This window comes from Rhea pennata, chromosome Z (genome assembly GCF_028389875.1).
Source record: "Rhea pennata isolate bPtePen1 chromosome Z, bPtePen1.pri, whole genome shotgun sequence".
NCBI lineage: Eukaryota > Metazoa > Chordata > Aves > Rheiformes > Rheidae > Rhea > Rhea pennata.
Window position 1 is genome coordinate 415,375 of NC_084702.1, and position 18,831 is coordinate 434,205.

General features: G+C 39.8%; 1 long non-coding RNA gene across 1 annotated transcript in view; it reads right to left on the reverse strand.

Annotated features, from left to right (window-relative positions):
- Positions 1-11,819: 11,819 nt before the first annotated feature.
- Positions 11,820-18,831, reverse strand: part of LOC134153383 (uncharacterized) — an 81,117-nt gene continuing 74,105 nt past the window's right edge. The window contains exon 5 of the long non-coding RNA XR_009961153.1: positions 11,820-12,036. This is a non-coding gene — a long non-coding RNA (uncharacterized LOC134153383). The remainder of the gene's footprint in view (positions 12,037-18,831) is intronic.

Sequence of the window (18,831 nt, forward strand, 5' to 3'; positions counted from 1 at the left end):
ACAGAGCACCTCCTCAGCAAGTTTGCTGATTCTACCAAGCTGGGAGGGGTGGCTGATACACCTGAGGTCTGTGGTGCCATTCACAGAGACCTGGACAGGCTGGAGACCTGGGCAGAGAGGAACTTGATGAGGTTCAACATGGGCAAGTGCAGGGTCCTGCACCTACAGAGGAATAACTCCATGCACCAGTACAAGCTGGGGTTGACCTGCTAGAAAGCAGCTCTGCAGAGAAGGACCTGGGAGTGCTGGTGGATGACAAATTGACTACGAGCCAGCAATATGCCCTTATGGCTAGGAAGGCCAATGGTGTCCTAGGATGCATTAGGAAGAGTGTTGCCAGCAGGTCAAGGGAAGTGATCCTGCCCCTCTACTGAGCCCTTGTGAGGCCTCATCTCGAGTACTGCGTCCAGTTCTGGGCTCCCCAGTGCAAGAGAGACATGGAGCTATTGGAGAGAGTCCAGCGTAGGGCTACAAAGATGATCAGAGGTCTGGAGCATCTGTCCTATGAGGAACGGCTGTGAGAACTGGGCCTATTTAGCTTGGAGAAGAGTAGACTGAGGGGGGGACCTTATCGATATGTGTAAGTATCTGAAGGGAGGGTGTCAAGGAGATGGAGCTAAACTCTTTTCAGTTGTCCCAGGTGACAGGACTAGAGGCAATGGGCACAAACTGAACCACAGGAAGTTCTACCTGAATAGGAGGAGGAATTTCTTCACTGTGAGAGTGACAGAGCGCCGGAATGGATTGCCCAGAGAGATTGTGGAGCCTCCTTCCCTGGAGATCTTCAAAACCCACTTGGATGCAACCCTGTCTGACATGCTCTAGGTGACCCTGCTTGAGCGGGGAAGTTGGACTAGATGATCTCCAGAGGTCCCTTCTAATCTTACCCATTCTGCGATTCGATGATATCTGCGGACAAGCCTTGACAGCCTTTCAATGATACCTCGCATCTGAGCCCCTGGCTGGCAACAAGCCTCTCCAAACCTGATCTCAAGGTCAGCAGATTGGTGCCTCCACCCCCCGCAGCACAGAGTCATCCACAACAACCACTCGTTGCCTCTTCTGAGTGTTCATGCAAGGCACACTATGAATCTATGTTTAAAAATAAAGTAATATAAGAAATAGTGATATGAAAAGCATGCAGAGAAAATCATAGCAAAACTAGTTATATTTTAATATTTAAAAGTCTGAGAGAAGGAATATCATTGTGATAATATTTCTTTAAGAGTAAATTGTCAGCAGTACTTGGAAGCTACAAACAGTTGTAGGTTGTTATCCAAAGCATACAGAGAAGGACAAAGAAGGAAAATTGTGGACACATTACAGAAGGCATGATAGAAAATCCAAATATAAAAAGTTGCTTTGAAAGTTGATTTTGGAACGAAGGTGTTAACTTACTTGACACAAACTTAAAAAAGAAATATTTTTTTAACTATTGATAAAAAACCTAATACTGCCACAAGATGGCGTCCCAGGGAGGAGATATGACAGCTGCTTTCTTGATGCTAGTTTTCCTCAAATGTACTCAAATTCTCACTGTAAGAAGGTTTTTCTTTTCTTTTCTTTCTGTGAAACACACATTAAAGTTTTATATTATTCCCTGAACACTCCTGTTGGAATGAGCAAGGAGTTCAAATACAACATAGTAACTTCTACTGCATTTTTAAAAAAAACTTGTAATAAATGAACTTTCATATTGAAGGGACAGTGATTTCAAAGGGAACAATTTAACATTGCTAGTTGTACAAAAACTGCTCAGTTTTTATCATATGTAAAATTTGGATAGTTAATTATTAACTTATAATCAGATAGACCAGCTGCATCAGGAGAACATTTATCACTATTTATATTTCACAAGTTCCAAAGGGTAACAAAACATCTTGTGCACATATAGTACTAGTAGAGCTAATTGTCTATGCATATCCTTGTAATCTCTACAAGGATAGAAAAAAGGTAAAGGAGAAAAAGTATCGCTATTTTCATTTTGTGGTTGGCAAATGCCAACTTGAGAATGAAGAAATTAAGTCACCCAATTACACGGAGGAGATTTATAGCAGACCAGGAAATATAATGAAGTTGTGGAGCCATACTTCTGTCAAATTTCCTTAGCCGCGAACCCACTGGAACCCATGGTTTGTCTTCTTCCTTCTCTCAGACTTTGAAAGGGCAGTAATAACCCTTATGTCTATGTATACCTTCATTATAGCTATCATGGTTCTTTTTATGTACTTTTATAAACAAAGCTTCATTACACTGCTACAAATGGAGACATGTCTTAACACAGTTCTTTCAAGTGAGAACAAAGAGCTATCGTTAAATCTTTTTGTTCAGAGCTTTCAGCTCCACTTTCCATTATGAGGTAGAAGTGAGGACAGACCTCTTTGATGTGGACCTGCTTATTTATAGAGTAGATACAAAATCTCTTGAATGCTAGAAGAATCAAATTAAGTTAGTCAGAAATCTTTAAGTAATGTCTTTATTTTTCCATTCTATTTCTGAGAGAAATTAAAGGGTATGCATTTTCTAAATTGTGTAGTCACAAATGTATTTTTCAGTGAAATTTTTGTTGAGTTACCTGGCAAAAGGAAAAAAGTATACATTAGAAGAGATGATGATGATGATGATGACTGGGCTTCACAGTCCAGCTTGTGGTTTGGGGAAATCGAGAACTGGTGACCAAAGTTTACATTAGATTTTTATTTGTCATTTTTGGTTTTGGTCAAAAAAATAAAATCTATAACCAAAACTTATTCCATTTCTAATCAGTCAGCACCAGCCAGTGCTGTGATCTGAAGGAATGCACAATTTTGTATTTCTGTATTTACCATCAGGCTGTCTGCTCAATTTGCGACCAATAATTTAGAGCTCATCAGTATCTTTGTCAGGTCAGGAAGTATATTCTATATTTTACCTCTAGGGAAATGAGACACTGAAAGTCTAACAATCTTATCCTAGGATTACAAAATAGTGCTGTAAATCTTGTCAAAGATTCTACTTACTATTAAGAACCAGAGGAAATTAGGCCTACTCAAAATGCTAAATGCTATAGAAGTTTTGGCAAGGTTTTCAATTAGAAACTAAACTCAGCTGAACTTAGTTTCGGAAGAAAGCAAACTAAATGTAAGCTTAAATAACATTTATCCTCTTTGAAATGAAAGCTATATATCTTGATTATTGGCAGTATGTTGGCATAAAATACCACTGTACAATAGCTCTCATTTAGAGAATTTAGTCTAATGTCATACACAGCTTGTGCAGTATCAATCAGGTAGATGAGGTTGACTACTTAGAAAAAAATGATTGACTAATATTTGCCCACATAGAGTTGCTGGCTGTGAATCTTCTCAGTGACAGGCAGAGTTGTATTATTTGCTGTTTTGATAACTGGTGGAAATTCTTGAAGATGTTTAGGCAGTTGGAATTTTCAGGTTTAGCAAAAAGGTATCTTTGCTGTTGGCTTTGCACTAGGGTTCCGCTATTTGGCCATTAATCATTTTCTTTCTTAAGACATTTCAGTCACCCAACCAGTTACTGAAAACATATTACTCTAACATTTCAGTGAGCAGCTACTCAACTTAAAGATACAGCTTTTCATGTTGCCAGACTTCCCTGTGACCTCCTGTTGGGAGACACCTTTGGAGAGTAATTCGTTAAGAGTGAAGTTTCACACTCACCTGAAGCCCATAAAGCTTCATTCTTTTACCAAAAAACAGTTGACACAGCTGGCTGCTCAGCTGTGCCCCCTGCTTGGAAAGGCATTAGCACTTTGTGCACCTGCACTGTAAGACAAATCAGAGAAAATACAGCTATAACAATACAATACAGCTAAAAATGAACAACTCACCCCGCAAATGGTTGGTTTTAATACAGTTAGTTTCTTCAAACATCTGAGTACATGGAGCTGTGATTACTGCAAGCCTCTGGTAGATAAACTGGAATACCCGTTTTTGGCTACCTAGGCCAACTGAGAAAATGGAGCTTCAAGAGAGTCTCACACCACTGGGTGCTTTATTCCAAACATTTCAACACTGGTTAGCTAAAAAATACACAGAACATTAATTGGAAAAAATATGCGTATTTGAGTTAACTGAATTCACACTGAGTTTTTTTTTAAATTGCTTCAGATAATTAAAAGAATGTGAAAAGATTTGAAACAATCTTTTTGATATTTTCATAACAAAAAATTAATTCTGACATTACTTTTTAAAAAAATCTTCACAACTAAACAAACCATTTATTTCATACGAAAAAGTAGGTTTAATCTGATTTAAATACAACTTTTTTCATTTCTGAAGTTCTTTTATGTATAAAACACTCAATTTGGAAACAGTGAAAGCTACTAGCTTTAGCTGTAATACTGTTGTCATTGGTATTAATGTTTATGTTGAGATTGGCCAAAATGACTGAAAAAAAATCTTTCTTTTCACAGCCCTAATGAATGCAGTTCAAAAGGTACAGACTCCTTATACAGATGCAAGGATATTATTTATAAATGTATATTGGATACCGCTATATTGTATTCCTGTGTCTGATTAGAAGTACCACTGTACTGGATTTTTATCGGTTACAAATGTAAATGCAGTAGCTGCAATGGTGTAATATATGGTGGTACAAAACATAATCCTGCACAAGTGTTAAAATGGTATAAAATTCATTTGGGTTATATTGTGAATTAGAAGCGGATTTGTACAGCATAGTTAAGATATGCGTACACCTAAAGGTCAACTGGATTTTCAGAAGAATAAAGTCTAAAAGCAAGAAACCTCATTCTCCCAAACAGCTCAGCCGGTATTGCTCTAACTTGATAAGCAAAACCTTGGCTATGTCCTATATCCTAACACATGCCAATTATGCATTTTTTATGTTAAGCATAATTTAAAATCCAATTAATATACTCGTTATATAGGATCACAGAATCAAAGAATCGTGGAATAGTTGAGGTTCAAAGGGACCTCTGGAGATCACCTAGTCCAACCTCCCTGCTCAAGCAGGGTCACTTAGAGCATGTTAGACAGTGTTGCATCAAGGCAGATTTTGAATATCTCCAGAAAAGGAAACTCCACATCTCTCCGCGCAGCCTGTTCCAGTGCTCTGTCACCCTCACGGTAAAAAAGTTTATCCTCATGTTCAGGTGGAATTTTTGTTTTTCAGATTGTGCCCATTGCCTCTTGGCACCTATCACTCGGCACCACTGAAAAGAGTCAGGCACCATCCTCTTGACACCCTCCCTTAAGATATTTGTAGACACTGATAAGATCCCCCCTCAGTCTTCTTTTCCCAAGGCTGAACAGGCCCGGCTCTTGCAATCTTTCATCATAGGAGAGATGCTGTGGTCCCCTCATCATCTTCACAGCCCTATGCTGGACTCTCTCCAGTAGCTCCATGTCTCTCTTGTACTGGGGAGTCCAGAACTGGACACAGTACTCCAGATGTGGCCTCCCGTACTCCAGATGTGGGCTGAGTAGAGGGGCAGGATCACCTTCCTCAAACTGCTGGCAACCCAAGATGGCAACCCCTAATGTATCCCAGGATACCAATGGCTTGCTTGGTAGCAAGGGCATATTGCTGATTCACGGTTAACTTGTTGTCCACCAACACTCCCAGGTTTTTCTCTGCAGAGCTATTTTCCAGCAGGTCAGCCCTCAGCCTGTACTGGTGCATGAGGTGACTCCTTCCTAAGTGCAGGACCCTGCCTTTGTGGAATTTCAGGAGGGTCCTCTCTGCCCAGTGTCCAGGTCTCTCTGAATGGCAGCACAACCTTCTGGTGTCTCAGTCACTTCACCCAGTTTTGTGTGTCAGCAAACTTGCTGAGGAGGCATTCTGTCCCTTCATTCAGTCTTTGATGAGTAAGTATTGACCCCCGGGGGACTCCACTTGCTACAGGGCTCCAACTAGACTCCACGCCACTGATGACAACCCTCTGAGCTTTGCCTTTTAGCCAGTTCTCAAAGCTACCTCACAGTCCACTCGTCTAACCCACACTTCCTGAGCTTGTCCAGCGGGATGTTATGGGAGACAGTGTCAAAAGCCTTTGTGAAGTCAAGGTACAGAATATCCACTGCTCTTCCCTCATCTACCCAGCCTGACAGTCCAGCAGGGAAGGCAGTCAGATTGGTAAAGCATGATTTTCCCTAGGTGAACACCTGCTGACTACACCAATAACCTTCTTGTCCTTCACATGCTTAGAGATGATATTCAGAATGAGTTGTTCCATCACCTTTCCAAGAACTGAGGTGAGACTGACTGGCCTGGAGTTTTCTGGGTCCTCCTTCTTGCCTTTCTTGAAGACTGGAGTGACAATAGCTTTCTTCCAGTCCTCAGACATCACTCCAGCTATTCATGTCCTTTCAAAGATGATGATAAGTGGCCTAGCAATAACATCTGCCAGCTCCTTCAGTACTCATAGGTGCATCCTGTCGGGGCCCATGGATTTGTTGGTGTCAAGTTTGTTGGTGTCAGTTTACTATCTCTAACCCAATCCTCCTCGACCAAGGGAAAGTCTTCCTTTCTCCTGACTTTTGCTCTTGTCTCCAGGCTCTGGAGTTGTTGAAGGCAGCTCTTTGCAATAAAGACTGAAGCAAAGAAGGCATTCAGTAACTCTGTCTTCTCTGCACCCTTCGTCACCAAGGCACCCACCCTGTTCAGCAGTGGGCCTATATTTTTCCTTGTCTTCCTTTTGCTACTGATGTACTAGAAGAAGCTCTTCTTGTTGTTCTTGATATCTGTTGCCAGATTCAATTCCAAATAGGCCTTCCTCATTGCATCCCTGCATATTCTGATCACATTCTTATATTCCTCCCAAGTCGTCTCTTCCTTCTTCCACATTTTGTGTACTTTCTTCTTCTGAGCTCCTTGCTCATCCATGCAGGTCTTTGGCTCCACTTACTGGACATCTTATTCATAGGGATGCACAGCTCTTGAGCTTGGAGGAAGTGATGCTTGAATACCAGTCAGCTCTGCTGGACTCCACAGCCCCCCCCCCCCCCCCGCTTCCTTTTAGGGCCTAAACCATGGGATTCCTCCAAGTAGATCTCTGAAGAGCCCAAAGTCTGGGCTCTTCTGAAGTACAGGGCTGGGATACTGCTTATTGCCTTGCTTCTTCCATGCAGGATGCTGAATTCCACCATCTCGTTGTCACTGCAGCCAAGACTGCCACCAACCTGCACATCTCCAACCAGTCCTTCTTTGTTGGTTAGGACAAGGTCTGGTAGGATACCATTCCTCATAGGCTCCTTCACCACCTGTGTCAAAAAGTAATCACTGAAGCTCTGCAGGAGCCTCCTGAACTGTTTGTACCTAGCTGTGTTATCCTGCTAGCAGGTATCAGGGTGGCTGAAGGCCCCCAAGGCCTGTGAGTGTGAGGCTAATTCTAGCTGTCTGTAGAAGGCCTCATTGACTTCCTGATCAGGTGGCCTGTAGTGAACACCCACTACAGTGACCCCATGTTAGCCTGCCCTTTGATCCTCACCCATAAGCTCTTGACTGCCTCCTCCTCCATCACTAGGCAGAGCTCAATGCATTCCAGTTGCTCTCTCAGACATATTATGACTCTATCACCTTGCCTTCCTGGCCTGTCTTTCCTAAAAAACACACAGTCATGCATGACAGCATTCCAATCAGGCGAGGTATCCCACCATTTCTCTAATTGCAATGAGATCGTGGCCCTGTGACCACACACAGATCTCCAGTTCCTCCTGTTTATTCCCCGTGCCGTGTGCATTGGCATACAGGCATTTCAGAGAGGTAGTTGTGCATGCAGGTTTCTCAGGAAGGTTATAAAGGGATCCACGATAGCCCTGTCTCATATGCTCTTTGCTGGCTGCATGGACTTGCTGAAGGCATCCCAGCCTGAGTTGTATTTTGTTGACTACCCTGTCTCTATGACTCTCCCTTTCTGCCACCCTATCTAGTTTAAAGCCCTCTTTACCAGGCTGGCTGACCTGTTGGCAGACACGTGTGCCCTGCTTAATCAGGTGGATCTCATCTGACACCATCAGTTGCCAATCTTCAAACAAGGTCCCATGATCATAGAAACCAAAATCCTGTTCCAAAACCAGCAGCGCAGCTAGTTGTTAATTTGGATAATTCATCTACTCCTCCTCGCATCCCTCCCCCTCATTGGTAGGACTGAGGAGAAGATCACCTGGGCTCCCAGACCCTTGACCACCATCCCCAGAACTCTGAAGTCCTGTTTGATCATTTCCAATTTGCCCTGAGCATCATTAGTGCTCATGCTGAAGAGCAGCAGAGGGTAGTAATCTGAAGTGTGAACAAGCCTTGGCAGTCTTTCAAAGATATCTAATATTGGAGTCCTTGGCAAGCAGCAAACCTCTCTAGACAAGAGGTTGGTTCAACTGATAGGTGCCTCCACCCCCTGCAGCATGGAGTTACCAGCAACAATCTCTGGTTGCTTCTTCTGAGTGTTCCAGTAAGTCACAGCTTCTCTTGGCCCAGTTATTTGCTTTGAAACCATGCCCAGCTCCTCCTCAACTTGGAGGGCACTAAACAGGTTCTTTGATTGAAAGTCTTCAGGAGTAGGAGCCTTCCTCCTCCTATGAGAAGTGACCGTTTTCCAGCCCTTTTCTACAGTATGGAGGATACGACCATTCAGACTGCCAGCTTTTAAGTTGTGGCTAACACTTGTTGTCCCAGGAGTCAGATACTCCCATTTGTTGGCATGAATCCTCTCTTTCCTGATTGAGTGGTCACATCATTTACCTTCAGACCAGTGGAACCACATCTTACCACTTCACTGCATGAGGATGCACTGCCAAGAAAACTAATCCTCACAATGCAGAAATCATCCATGGAGAAGAACTGCTTAAAGAGCTCCATCACTATGTGTTCTACAAAACTTCACCTAGTCAGATGTCCCTAATCATTATCTCTGTTACTGTTGTTCTCTGAGAAAGTGGAATTATACTGTAACAACATAAAATAAACGGATATTTCTTGACAAAACTGTTAAAAATCAGTATTTCAGGAAGATGGTCATTAAACTCAAGGTGAAATGTAAGTCTAGGTCTGCAAAACTTCTAGACAAAACTTTCTCAGTTTTTCCTTGCAAAATCTAGGCAATTTGAGATTGTTATTTCATTCCAACCTCCCAGAAATTCATAAGGGTTATGTTTTTTGCCCCAAAGCAGAACAATGCAGTTAACTATGTGAAGGCTGCTTTGCTGGAATGAGCACCATTATCTGCTAAAACCTGAAGTGATGTACATTTTTATACCTTCTCAAGGATATTTCATTTTTTACATTCCTTTGTTCACACCAGTGATGATTCAATAGTGACAGCTTTCCCCAAAAATGGAAACATTTTTTGGAACATGCAACCTTTGGTACTTTGAATCAGGTCTCTCTGGATTATGCATAGAGTTTAGTGTCATAGCCAAGAGCTGGAAATTTAAAAGAGAGGGGAAGTTTTTTAGTTCACATTGTCACTGTTATTCTTCTCCATAGCATTCATATCTTACAGGGGCATTGCCTCCAGAAAATACAGTCAAGCAGAATTTTTGCATACCTTTCCAGCTTTAATCACATTATTTATAAAGGGCCAGTTACATGGTTCAAGTCAGACATGTGTAAGTACCTCAAACTTCCAATTTCTTTAAGCATCATAGACAAATATAGCATTAAAACAGGCTGAAAAACAAAAACAAAATGGCAAATTACTTAATGAAGTTTTTTTGTTTATAACTTTCATGGAATTTTTCAACCCTCTGTGGTATTTTTGGACTTTATTAATCATAAAATCCTCCATATTACTAAAACTCACAGCTTTATTATGTAGAGCAACAATAAATGTTACTGTTTTCAAATAGTTTCAGTGTTTATTTTAACTACTTTTGTAGGCTGTGATTATGATAGACTCATAGGTTTCTTCTGTAAATAATTCTTAGTTTGTAGCTGTTGATGAATTATTTATTACAAAGATTTGGAACAGCACTTAGGTCTGTTAAGTGTCATAAGGCATTGTTTTGGAATCCTGTTACACTAATACATTTAGCTATAAAACACAATGAAAAAAAATGCCCTTATACTGCACTCAGTGAGTATTGAAAGTTAAGCTTTGTATTCAGAATCTGCCAGCATTATCACTGACTGATCTCAAATACACACATATTCAAAGAAACTCAACATAAATATGAACAACAAATGCACAGTGGATTTGGAAATCAAATGGCATATGTATGACATGCTTCCTTTCCCTGATATTTGCTTAATGCCACAGCTTGAATCCATTATTCACGATACTGTGTAGTAATTGAGGAGAACAGCATCAGACTTCAGTTCCGTTCTGAATTCTTCACTCAGCTACTGTTAGATCCACTTGCCATTCTCAAATCCTTCTGCTTAAAGCAAACCTTCAGAGAGTCAAGGCACAGAGACTTGGAACAGACTGTCCCTTGGCATCTTGTTCTGTAATTGAAAATCTGCTTAACATAAATCCACCTGATATGAAAATAAGTGGAACAGGTGGGAGAAACCTGTATAAGCATAAAGTTCTCCTGAGTCATCTGCTTCTAGCAGCCCGTGATGTTCTTCCAAAGTTCATTAAAAGGAGAGAACAATTTCAGTATCAAGAAATAAGACTGTCATATGACAGCAGAAGAGAATCACAACATAGCATGTCTTCTAGCACTATACAAGGATATTATCTGAATCAATGAAGCATTTTAATTTAAATACTCAATAAGAATTAAGGAGTCTTTGCCTTGATCTGTCTTACTATACATTTTCTCTCTAGCCCTTTTTTCAACTGTACTTCTGCCTAGCTTCAGGCTATAAATTTAAAGAAGCAATACATGTGCCCTCACAGAAATTAGAAGCTTACTTGAGAAGATAGAATTCATTCAGAATAACTACTGTCTCCAGAAAACAGCAGTGTTTTATAGCCGTACCTTGCATATTTCTCTTGTAGTCTAGCAGGACTATGCATAAATTGGTGTATTTTTCAACCTTGGTAGATAAATTGAGTAAAGTAAAATTTCTGAATCCTATTTTTGCTCTCATATTTTAGTTAGAGTTGAATTAAAATGTGTAAGATCTATTAAATGGCTTTTAATTAAATGTATGTGATCTTGAATTTGTAAAAATAGTGTTTATTTAAGAGTACGGCCTCAAAAGTTTTGTGACAACCACTTTTTAACCTTCTTTTTATATTTCCTACTTTTTGTCAAAAACTGAAAGTTCATAAATGTGTCTCAAAAATGTTTTTTTTAAGTTTGAGAAAAGTACTACTCTTTATCAGCTTTAGTTGCTGATGGTGCAAGTTGGTGAGACTTCAGTGAAGTTAGCTTCACAGTCTCAAAGAAAGCAGCTTCAATTGGTTATAAGGAAAACTTATCTTTCATTTTTATTTTTAAGGAAATAATTACTTGATGGGAAAAATAATTTTTTAAATTTATCTCTCGAATATCCCACAACATGTATGTAATTTGTGTTCAAGACTGAGCCACAGCAACATTTCTTTAGAAGCAATATCCTCATGATATGGTGTAATTTGTTGCCATTAAACTCAACAACTAATTAAAAGGTGCAAAGAAAGAGCAGCAGACACAACTATTCAAGGAAAACTCTTCCAGTTCAGCTATTTTTTAATAGCTTCCTGTTTGAATTAGTATTCAAATTTGAATTAGCATTCTTGTAGTGGTGGAGGGGTAAGGGTGAAGAAGAGAGAATGACTTGGAAGGTAATCATTCTTCAATAAAATCACTGTTATTCTGGAATACAGTGTCCAGAAGAGGGAGTTTTCTGGACAAAATAGAAAAGGATAGCTAATTAAAAGTGAAATGGCTGGATAATACTTGCCTACAGAAGGCCTGGAGGACTAGGCCTGCATGAACTCCACAGACTGGTCCTGTCAGGATCCATTTCTCACATAGTGCTTCAGATCAAGCCTTCCACATTTGCCTCCTGGTTTGGACTAGTTTCTGTGCTTTATAGGAAGCCATGAATGATAGATACAGTGTGCTACATTTCATGGCCGATAGGGTCACTGCCTGTGATTTTTGTGGGAGAAGGAGCTAGTCACTGAAAAAGAACAAAAAATATACTGTAAGTATTCCCTGACTTAAAAGTTACAAGAAGCTGAGCTTCAGGTCTTTTGTCTGTGATGCCACCACTTAGATAAGAAAAGGCTCTAGCCTATAAGATCATTCAGGGTGACTCTCCTCCACTGGACTTTTATGGATCCTTCCCAAAATATTGTTCCTCTCATGGTCCATTTGTGTCAGATCTTAGAATTCAGGATTCAGCTTTGCTACAGTTTTGCTTTGTTCTCAAGACATCATCCTAAATCAGAGCCATAATTGTGGCTATGCTGGTGGCTTGCAAAATAGGATTATGATGTATAAAGAAGCATCAACAAGCAGGTCTTCCTAGCAAGAAGAACCTATTATTTCCATTGTAAGGGAGGACTATTATTTAAAACATTTATTATAAAATTTTATCTGTCTAAAAATCATTCTTTTGGTATTTTTATTTCAGAAGTAGTCAAAACCATATTTCTCATAAAATAAGCAGCAACTAATTGTTCCACTGGGGTAAGTTAGGAACACTCCACTATCCTTGATGAAGCTAAACGGGTACATACCAGCCAAAAAGCTGGTTTATTTTGTATCAACACTGAACAAATGAGAGCACAACTAGTGATTAAAAGCAGAAGTAAATCACAGCTGTTGGTTTTCAAGGGCTTCCCAAGGAAGACCTCAAACCATTCAACATGAAAGAGATGATATTTTTAGAAAGTTCAAAATATCAAGAGGTTTTTCTGAAAACATGCTTGTAATATAAAGTAGCACACACAGCATCTAAGCATTTTTTATTCATTCTTTTTCTTTACAAGTAGTGAAAAGAACCCCATCCATAATTAAACCAAACATCTTGCAGACTTAAGATTGTGTGTAGAATTCAAGATTGCTCAGAAAGTCTCCCTCCTGTTTTTCCATAACTGTTTCTTGTATATGAAAATTATTTATAATTTTAGGGAATTAAATACTGACATTGCTTTAAGACAGTATGCACATTCAGAAATAAAAGTATGACATACTGCCTGCATTCGTTTGGTATGCATATTTGATGTACCATAAATATATTCTACAGCTTAAAGAATGCATTTTGTAGTGTTTGAGATGAATTTTTTGTTTTGGGTTTTTTTTGGCTATAAAATACAAAAACCATACGCATAAGATATTGATATCATTTTGTTAATTTATACAGTAGGGCAGCTCACTGTGCCAAATCTGAACTCTGTAAATGCATACACTGTTGTAGAACGATGCCATGGTGTAGTGTATGCCTCACAAAATAAATTTGTAGCACACTATCTGCATTAAACAAAATGGTATGTGCCTGATGCATAAATGCACCTGCACCACGGGCTGAATAGAAAAGGCAAATCCAGACTGATTTGTCTCAAAAGCAGAAAATAGAGTACATTGTGGTAATACATGATGTAACAGCTTTTGTCCTAGTCATAGAAGTAGTCGGGTCATAAGGTTAAAATTCCACACTCTCCACTGAAAGTTTACTTCTCAGTTTTCATGACTAATGTTTAAATTATTCATTTTTACAATGTGCAGGAAAGTAGTGTTTTCCTGAGCTTGGTGTTTATTTTATCCCACCACTAGGTAAATCCAGATATAGGGAGCATGTTCCTGATTTCATCTATGTTGGGGTCAGTAACAGTGACTCCACTCACGTCAAAAGAATGACGCTGGAGCAGGAGAGAATCAATCTAGTATGAGAACATTGCTCGTGCCAAAAAGTGGTGCTCTGTCAGAGTATGTGGCTTGTCTGGAGTCACAGCTGGACCTCTGTGATATTGGCCTGGCTATGCACAAAGCCCTGATGTAATAGACACCTATAAAAACAGTGTACGGGTTAGGACTATATCTGTGCTGCATTTAGTCTGGCATATACATCAGTATCAGACCTGTAAAATGTTAGATTGTTCCATATTACAGTAATCCTCTTACAGTAGGAACCTCTTCACTCTTCAATTTTGTGACATATATTTTCAAAAATTCTCTTCTTAATAACACTTTTTTGTCTTCTTAGATAAACCTGTTTCCCTAAGGTAAACCCAAGATGGTGGCAGACATAGTTGTGGTCTAGTGTATAGCTAAATGGACAGGGCTGGAGCACAAAAGGTATTGTGTTAGCAATAGTTTTGCAGCTGGCATGCAACATGGGCTCAACTGTCCTCTGCCCTATCTTTTACATCTGTAAAATATAGTGAATTATACTGTTTTCCTACATAAAGTGTTGTAAGATCTGTAGAGGGGAACTGTGATAAGAATGCCTGGGACTAATACATTACAATCAGCTAACCCACTTTGCAGTCATGGGAAGTACATTTATCTCTGTGTATTTCTATTTCTGTTCTTCAGTTTCTTCCATGTGCACTGTGAGTTCCGTGGGGCAGGTTCTTACTCTTACCCGGCATAGGGTGAGCTCTTTGGCTATTGAAAGCTCTGTCATGAGAAATGACAAAGTTTTTGGGTAAACGTTTACCTCATTTTCCTGCTGGCCTTTCTGAGGTGTCCTATACACTCCCTAGAAGAGCAGGAGGAGAAGGCACAATTCAACCAGTGGAATACCTTCCTAGGTAAGCACTGAAAGTAACAGGGTGGCTATTAAGAAGCAGCCCTTGTGTGAATTATTTGTGACTGCTAGTGAAGCAGATTCTCCAGTAATAAACTAAGGAATATAATGTCATAAATATGGGCTAAGTTTTGCAACTAAACCTGGAAGTTGTGTGTCTGCCGACCATTAGCTGTCTGGAGTGAACATCTTTTAACTTTGTGACAGTCAGGACAGTGAGGAGGTGGACTGTGGTTTACATCTGCATCTGGCAGCAGAAAAGCAGAAGATAAAAGCTGTGATGACACAAACTGATTCAAAGTGGCCTTTTTGGTAATGATTCTTCTAATCAAGTTCTTTATTAAATAATAGAAGAAGGTGTTTGTTCTGTGAGATTTTCTCTTTGCCATATGGCCTTCTTTGGATTTCAGTCTGTCTGCAATAAACTCCCTCTGTGACTTGGAGCAAATCACTTTAGCTGATCCTCAATTGTATAGTTAATGTCAGAACACAAACCCACCTCAGAGGAATGCAGGATAGGTGGGTACAATAAAAACATCACCTAGTATCTACACATGCCTCCCACCTTTAACTTTTTGGGGTACCTGCAGCCTAAAACAAAGTCTATATAATGTTGATATCAACAATCTATTGGAGGTTTTCTCCTATTCCCTTCCAACATGAGGCAATAGAATTTATAAATGCATGCTATATCACATACTTTAAAAATTTTAAAAAGAAAAGATCTTCCTTTTGTTTACTAAATTGCAAGGATTGGTGAAGCCATATTCAGTATAGAACATCTTCCTAACCTCAGTGTGGAGACTGCTCAGAACAAAATGAGTATTTGGGTAAAGCATTAGATCATTGGCTTGAGGGCTCTTAGAGGGCTCCACTTCCTATCAAATAAAGTTCAGCTGTAATACATTCAAAACAGAGAATTCTGAGACAAACATTTCCTGATAACTGTCTCTCAACAGAGAGGCATAGATGCCTACTCCCTCCTTCTGCCCTGTTCAAACTGCTCCCATGAGGAATTCTTCATCTTACACCACCTGGGCTTTACCCTCTACTCCTTGTCCCCTAACCACCTCATGACACAGGGGAAAGTCTGTGCTGGTTTCTTTTCCTTTAATTCAATACTTGAATTCCATACTTTCTCCCTTTCTTACAAAAGAATAACAAGATATTATTTAAGTGATGTAAAAGGGATCAGACTTCAGCATAATAAACATATTTTCTAGGCTAGTGGCTGCAACTTGTCTTTTATCTCTGCTAACGAAAGGTAGTCGTTGTTCTTAGAACCAAGATATACTTCGTTCCTTATTTATACATATACATTTCTTTCTTATATACTTCATGCACACTTTATGTTCTGGTCTATGAAGTGGTCATCTCCTAAGGAAAAAGAAAGCAGTCATCCCATCAAATTGTTACACCACAGTAACATGTGGCTCTTTTGTTATCCATGGTATTAGTCAATGCTGATTCTTTTAAACAGCTTACCCAAAATAGAGCTATGTCTGTTTATTAATCTACTGGATAGTCTGATTTCTTATTGCCACTAGGAGCTGTGTACATCTCAGGGGTTGAACATCACCACCTCTGAATGGCTATGTTTTCACACACTTTGGCATTGCAAACAGTTGTCGTAGAGGGAACTTTGATTATGGTGACTCCAAGTGAAAATTATAATTGAAATTTCAAGATGTGAACCAAGACAAACTTCAAGTATGTTGTATCAAACTAGCTTTCCATCTAATTATATCATGACTGAATGTGACATCCAGACTTTGTATAAATAATCTTAATAATTGGAAGTGACATAAAAGCATGAACTTACACATTTTCTTGAATTAGAGGCAGAGATCTACAACAGAGAAGAGAGTGGATGACTTCTGTCTCTAGCCAGCTGAATATCCTTGCAATTTAACCAGTACTAGTAGATGAGAGTGTTCTGAAACCCCATCTGTGATTCTGAGTTTCTGGCAGGAATGGCAGCAACCTTTGTGTGATACTTTTACTCGGCTAGGCATGCTCAGAGTGCTCTTTCCCAGCACTATCTTATGAGAGATGTGTAAAGGTTCTATGTGTCACTTCCCCTTCTTGGTACTCACATTCTCAGGCACAGAACAGGTGACATTCTCTAAAACTATGGTTTCTCAGATGTCCAGGTATATTCATTTACCTTCTGTGGCTCATCTAAGTAGTAAAAGCAAGGCTCTGAACTTCTGTAGGCTTCACTGTGTTAAATGAGTCTTATCCTTTTCACTTTCTAATGACACAGAACTATTCAGCCGAAGCAGAGGGAATACAGTAACACATTTCACTTACTGCTTCTGTCCCCCTTAGTGAGCTGAATAACAGACATGAGGCCAAGCTCACCAACTTACTTAGTTCAAAGGATCAGTTTTGTCTTAATGTGTGGTCCCACAATATGGTTCTCAGCAAGGTCCATTTGCTTGGATAGCAAATAAATCATCCTAGAGAGCCAAAATTAAGTTATTCATAATTAGTGACCCCCACCAGGCAAGTTGCCTATGAGGATAAAGCCATTTCTTGGAGGCAAATCAACATATCCTGAGATAGATGTAGAAGTCAGTCAACTGAATTGCACAGAAGTGGCGACTATTACTTCCCAGGGTCTTAACTAGCATTTAAAGGAACTATTTCAAGAGCTGACATCTGCTCTGCTAATAAGAATTAGATGAGATCATCTACATCAGACTAAATGGGTGGCTTGAATCATACTTCTGCTCTGAATGGGTGACTAGAAATCTGAAGGTGGTACAGCAAATGGAAAAGGAGTCCCATGAAAGATTGCTTACGAAGGTTTGGCAGGAATTACTATCTCAGACTGGAGCGTCCTAGTGGCAGTTATGAGCAATTGCCAGAATAAACAAGCCGGTTGCAATGTGATGGGAGAACGTGCTCAGCAGGAACCCAGGAAGAATCAAAGTGGCCAACAAGAAAGCAAGGACAGCTCAGTTCTCTGTTGCCTAGTCATGCTTTACACTTGCAGATATAGTTCTGGTCTGCAGGTCTTCTGCTTGGTATCTTGAAACTAGCACTTAGTAATAGTGTAATGCTGTGCAGTTATGCTATGGCTGGTATTTGCCATCTGTAGTTTGAAGTCTCCTTTTCAGAAGCTTTGTCTCTTGTTTTCCTATTCACATCTTACATTTCTTCTGCCCATGTGACTTGTGGCTTTCTGGAGTGTACTAAAGTTCACTAATGGACAGGCTTAATTCAGGACATATATGTGTCACCATAGTTACATACCTGCTGTTACAACCCCAACCTTTCTTTTCAGGATCATAGCTCTAAAAGAAGAAAAATCCTCTGAGAAAGGCATTTGAAAAAGAAAATGTTGGAAAAGTAAGGAACTAAAGGATAATCGGAGTGGGTGGTACTGAAATAGGAAAGCCTGGACTTAGAATCTTACATTAGTGAAAAATCCTATGATTCTCACCAATTTTCTCCCTCATTGGAGTAGGGTGACCTAGGTACCGTTTAGGGATTCAGAGATTCCCCTAACCTGGTTAATGCTCAGCCAGTCCTATTACCCCTAACATTAGTCACATCCTACAGCCCTTGACCTGATTAGATGAAGGAAATTACATCCCTGTCCTGTAATTTTACAGACTCCAGCTATGAAAATGCTGCATTAAGAAGATCCTCTCTATCAATGAAGAGGACAACATGTTATAGCTCAATGACCAACCTCCCATTGCTATATGATCTAAGTATATGTCACATATTGAATAAAATCTATCAAATTCCTTCAAGTTTCAGTCATGTAAATAGCTGTATTACCTGTCTATTGGACTACTCATGCATTTATTAATGAGATGCTAAAGCATGTTAGTGAAGGTGTCCGCTTCAGGCGTAGGAGATGTATAGGGTCATTCTACAATTAATGGTCTGATTCTTTTCAGTCAAGCCTCATTTCTTTTTTATAAGAGGAACATGATGCAGATGAAAGATCATGACACCTGCCAGAACCACAAGACAGGAAGAAGAAACAAATTAACCTGATATTCATAAAAATACAGAAGCTAAATCAGCACTGATGAGTGTTGCAACACATCTGACTTCAATGGGATCGTGACATGAGAGGCAGCAGCAGCCCAGCCCTCTTCAGTGTGTTGTCAGATCTCTTCACTACCTCAGAGCTCCTGAAGTACTTGCCTGTCTTTGAGTGAAACGTCAAGGCAGTGGCATCTGATTTTAATTCAAATC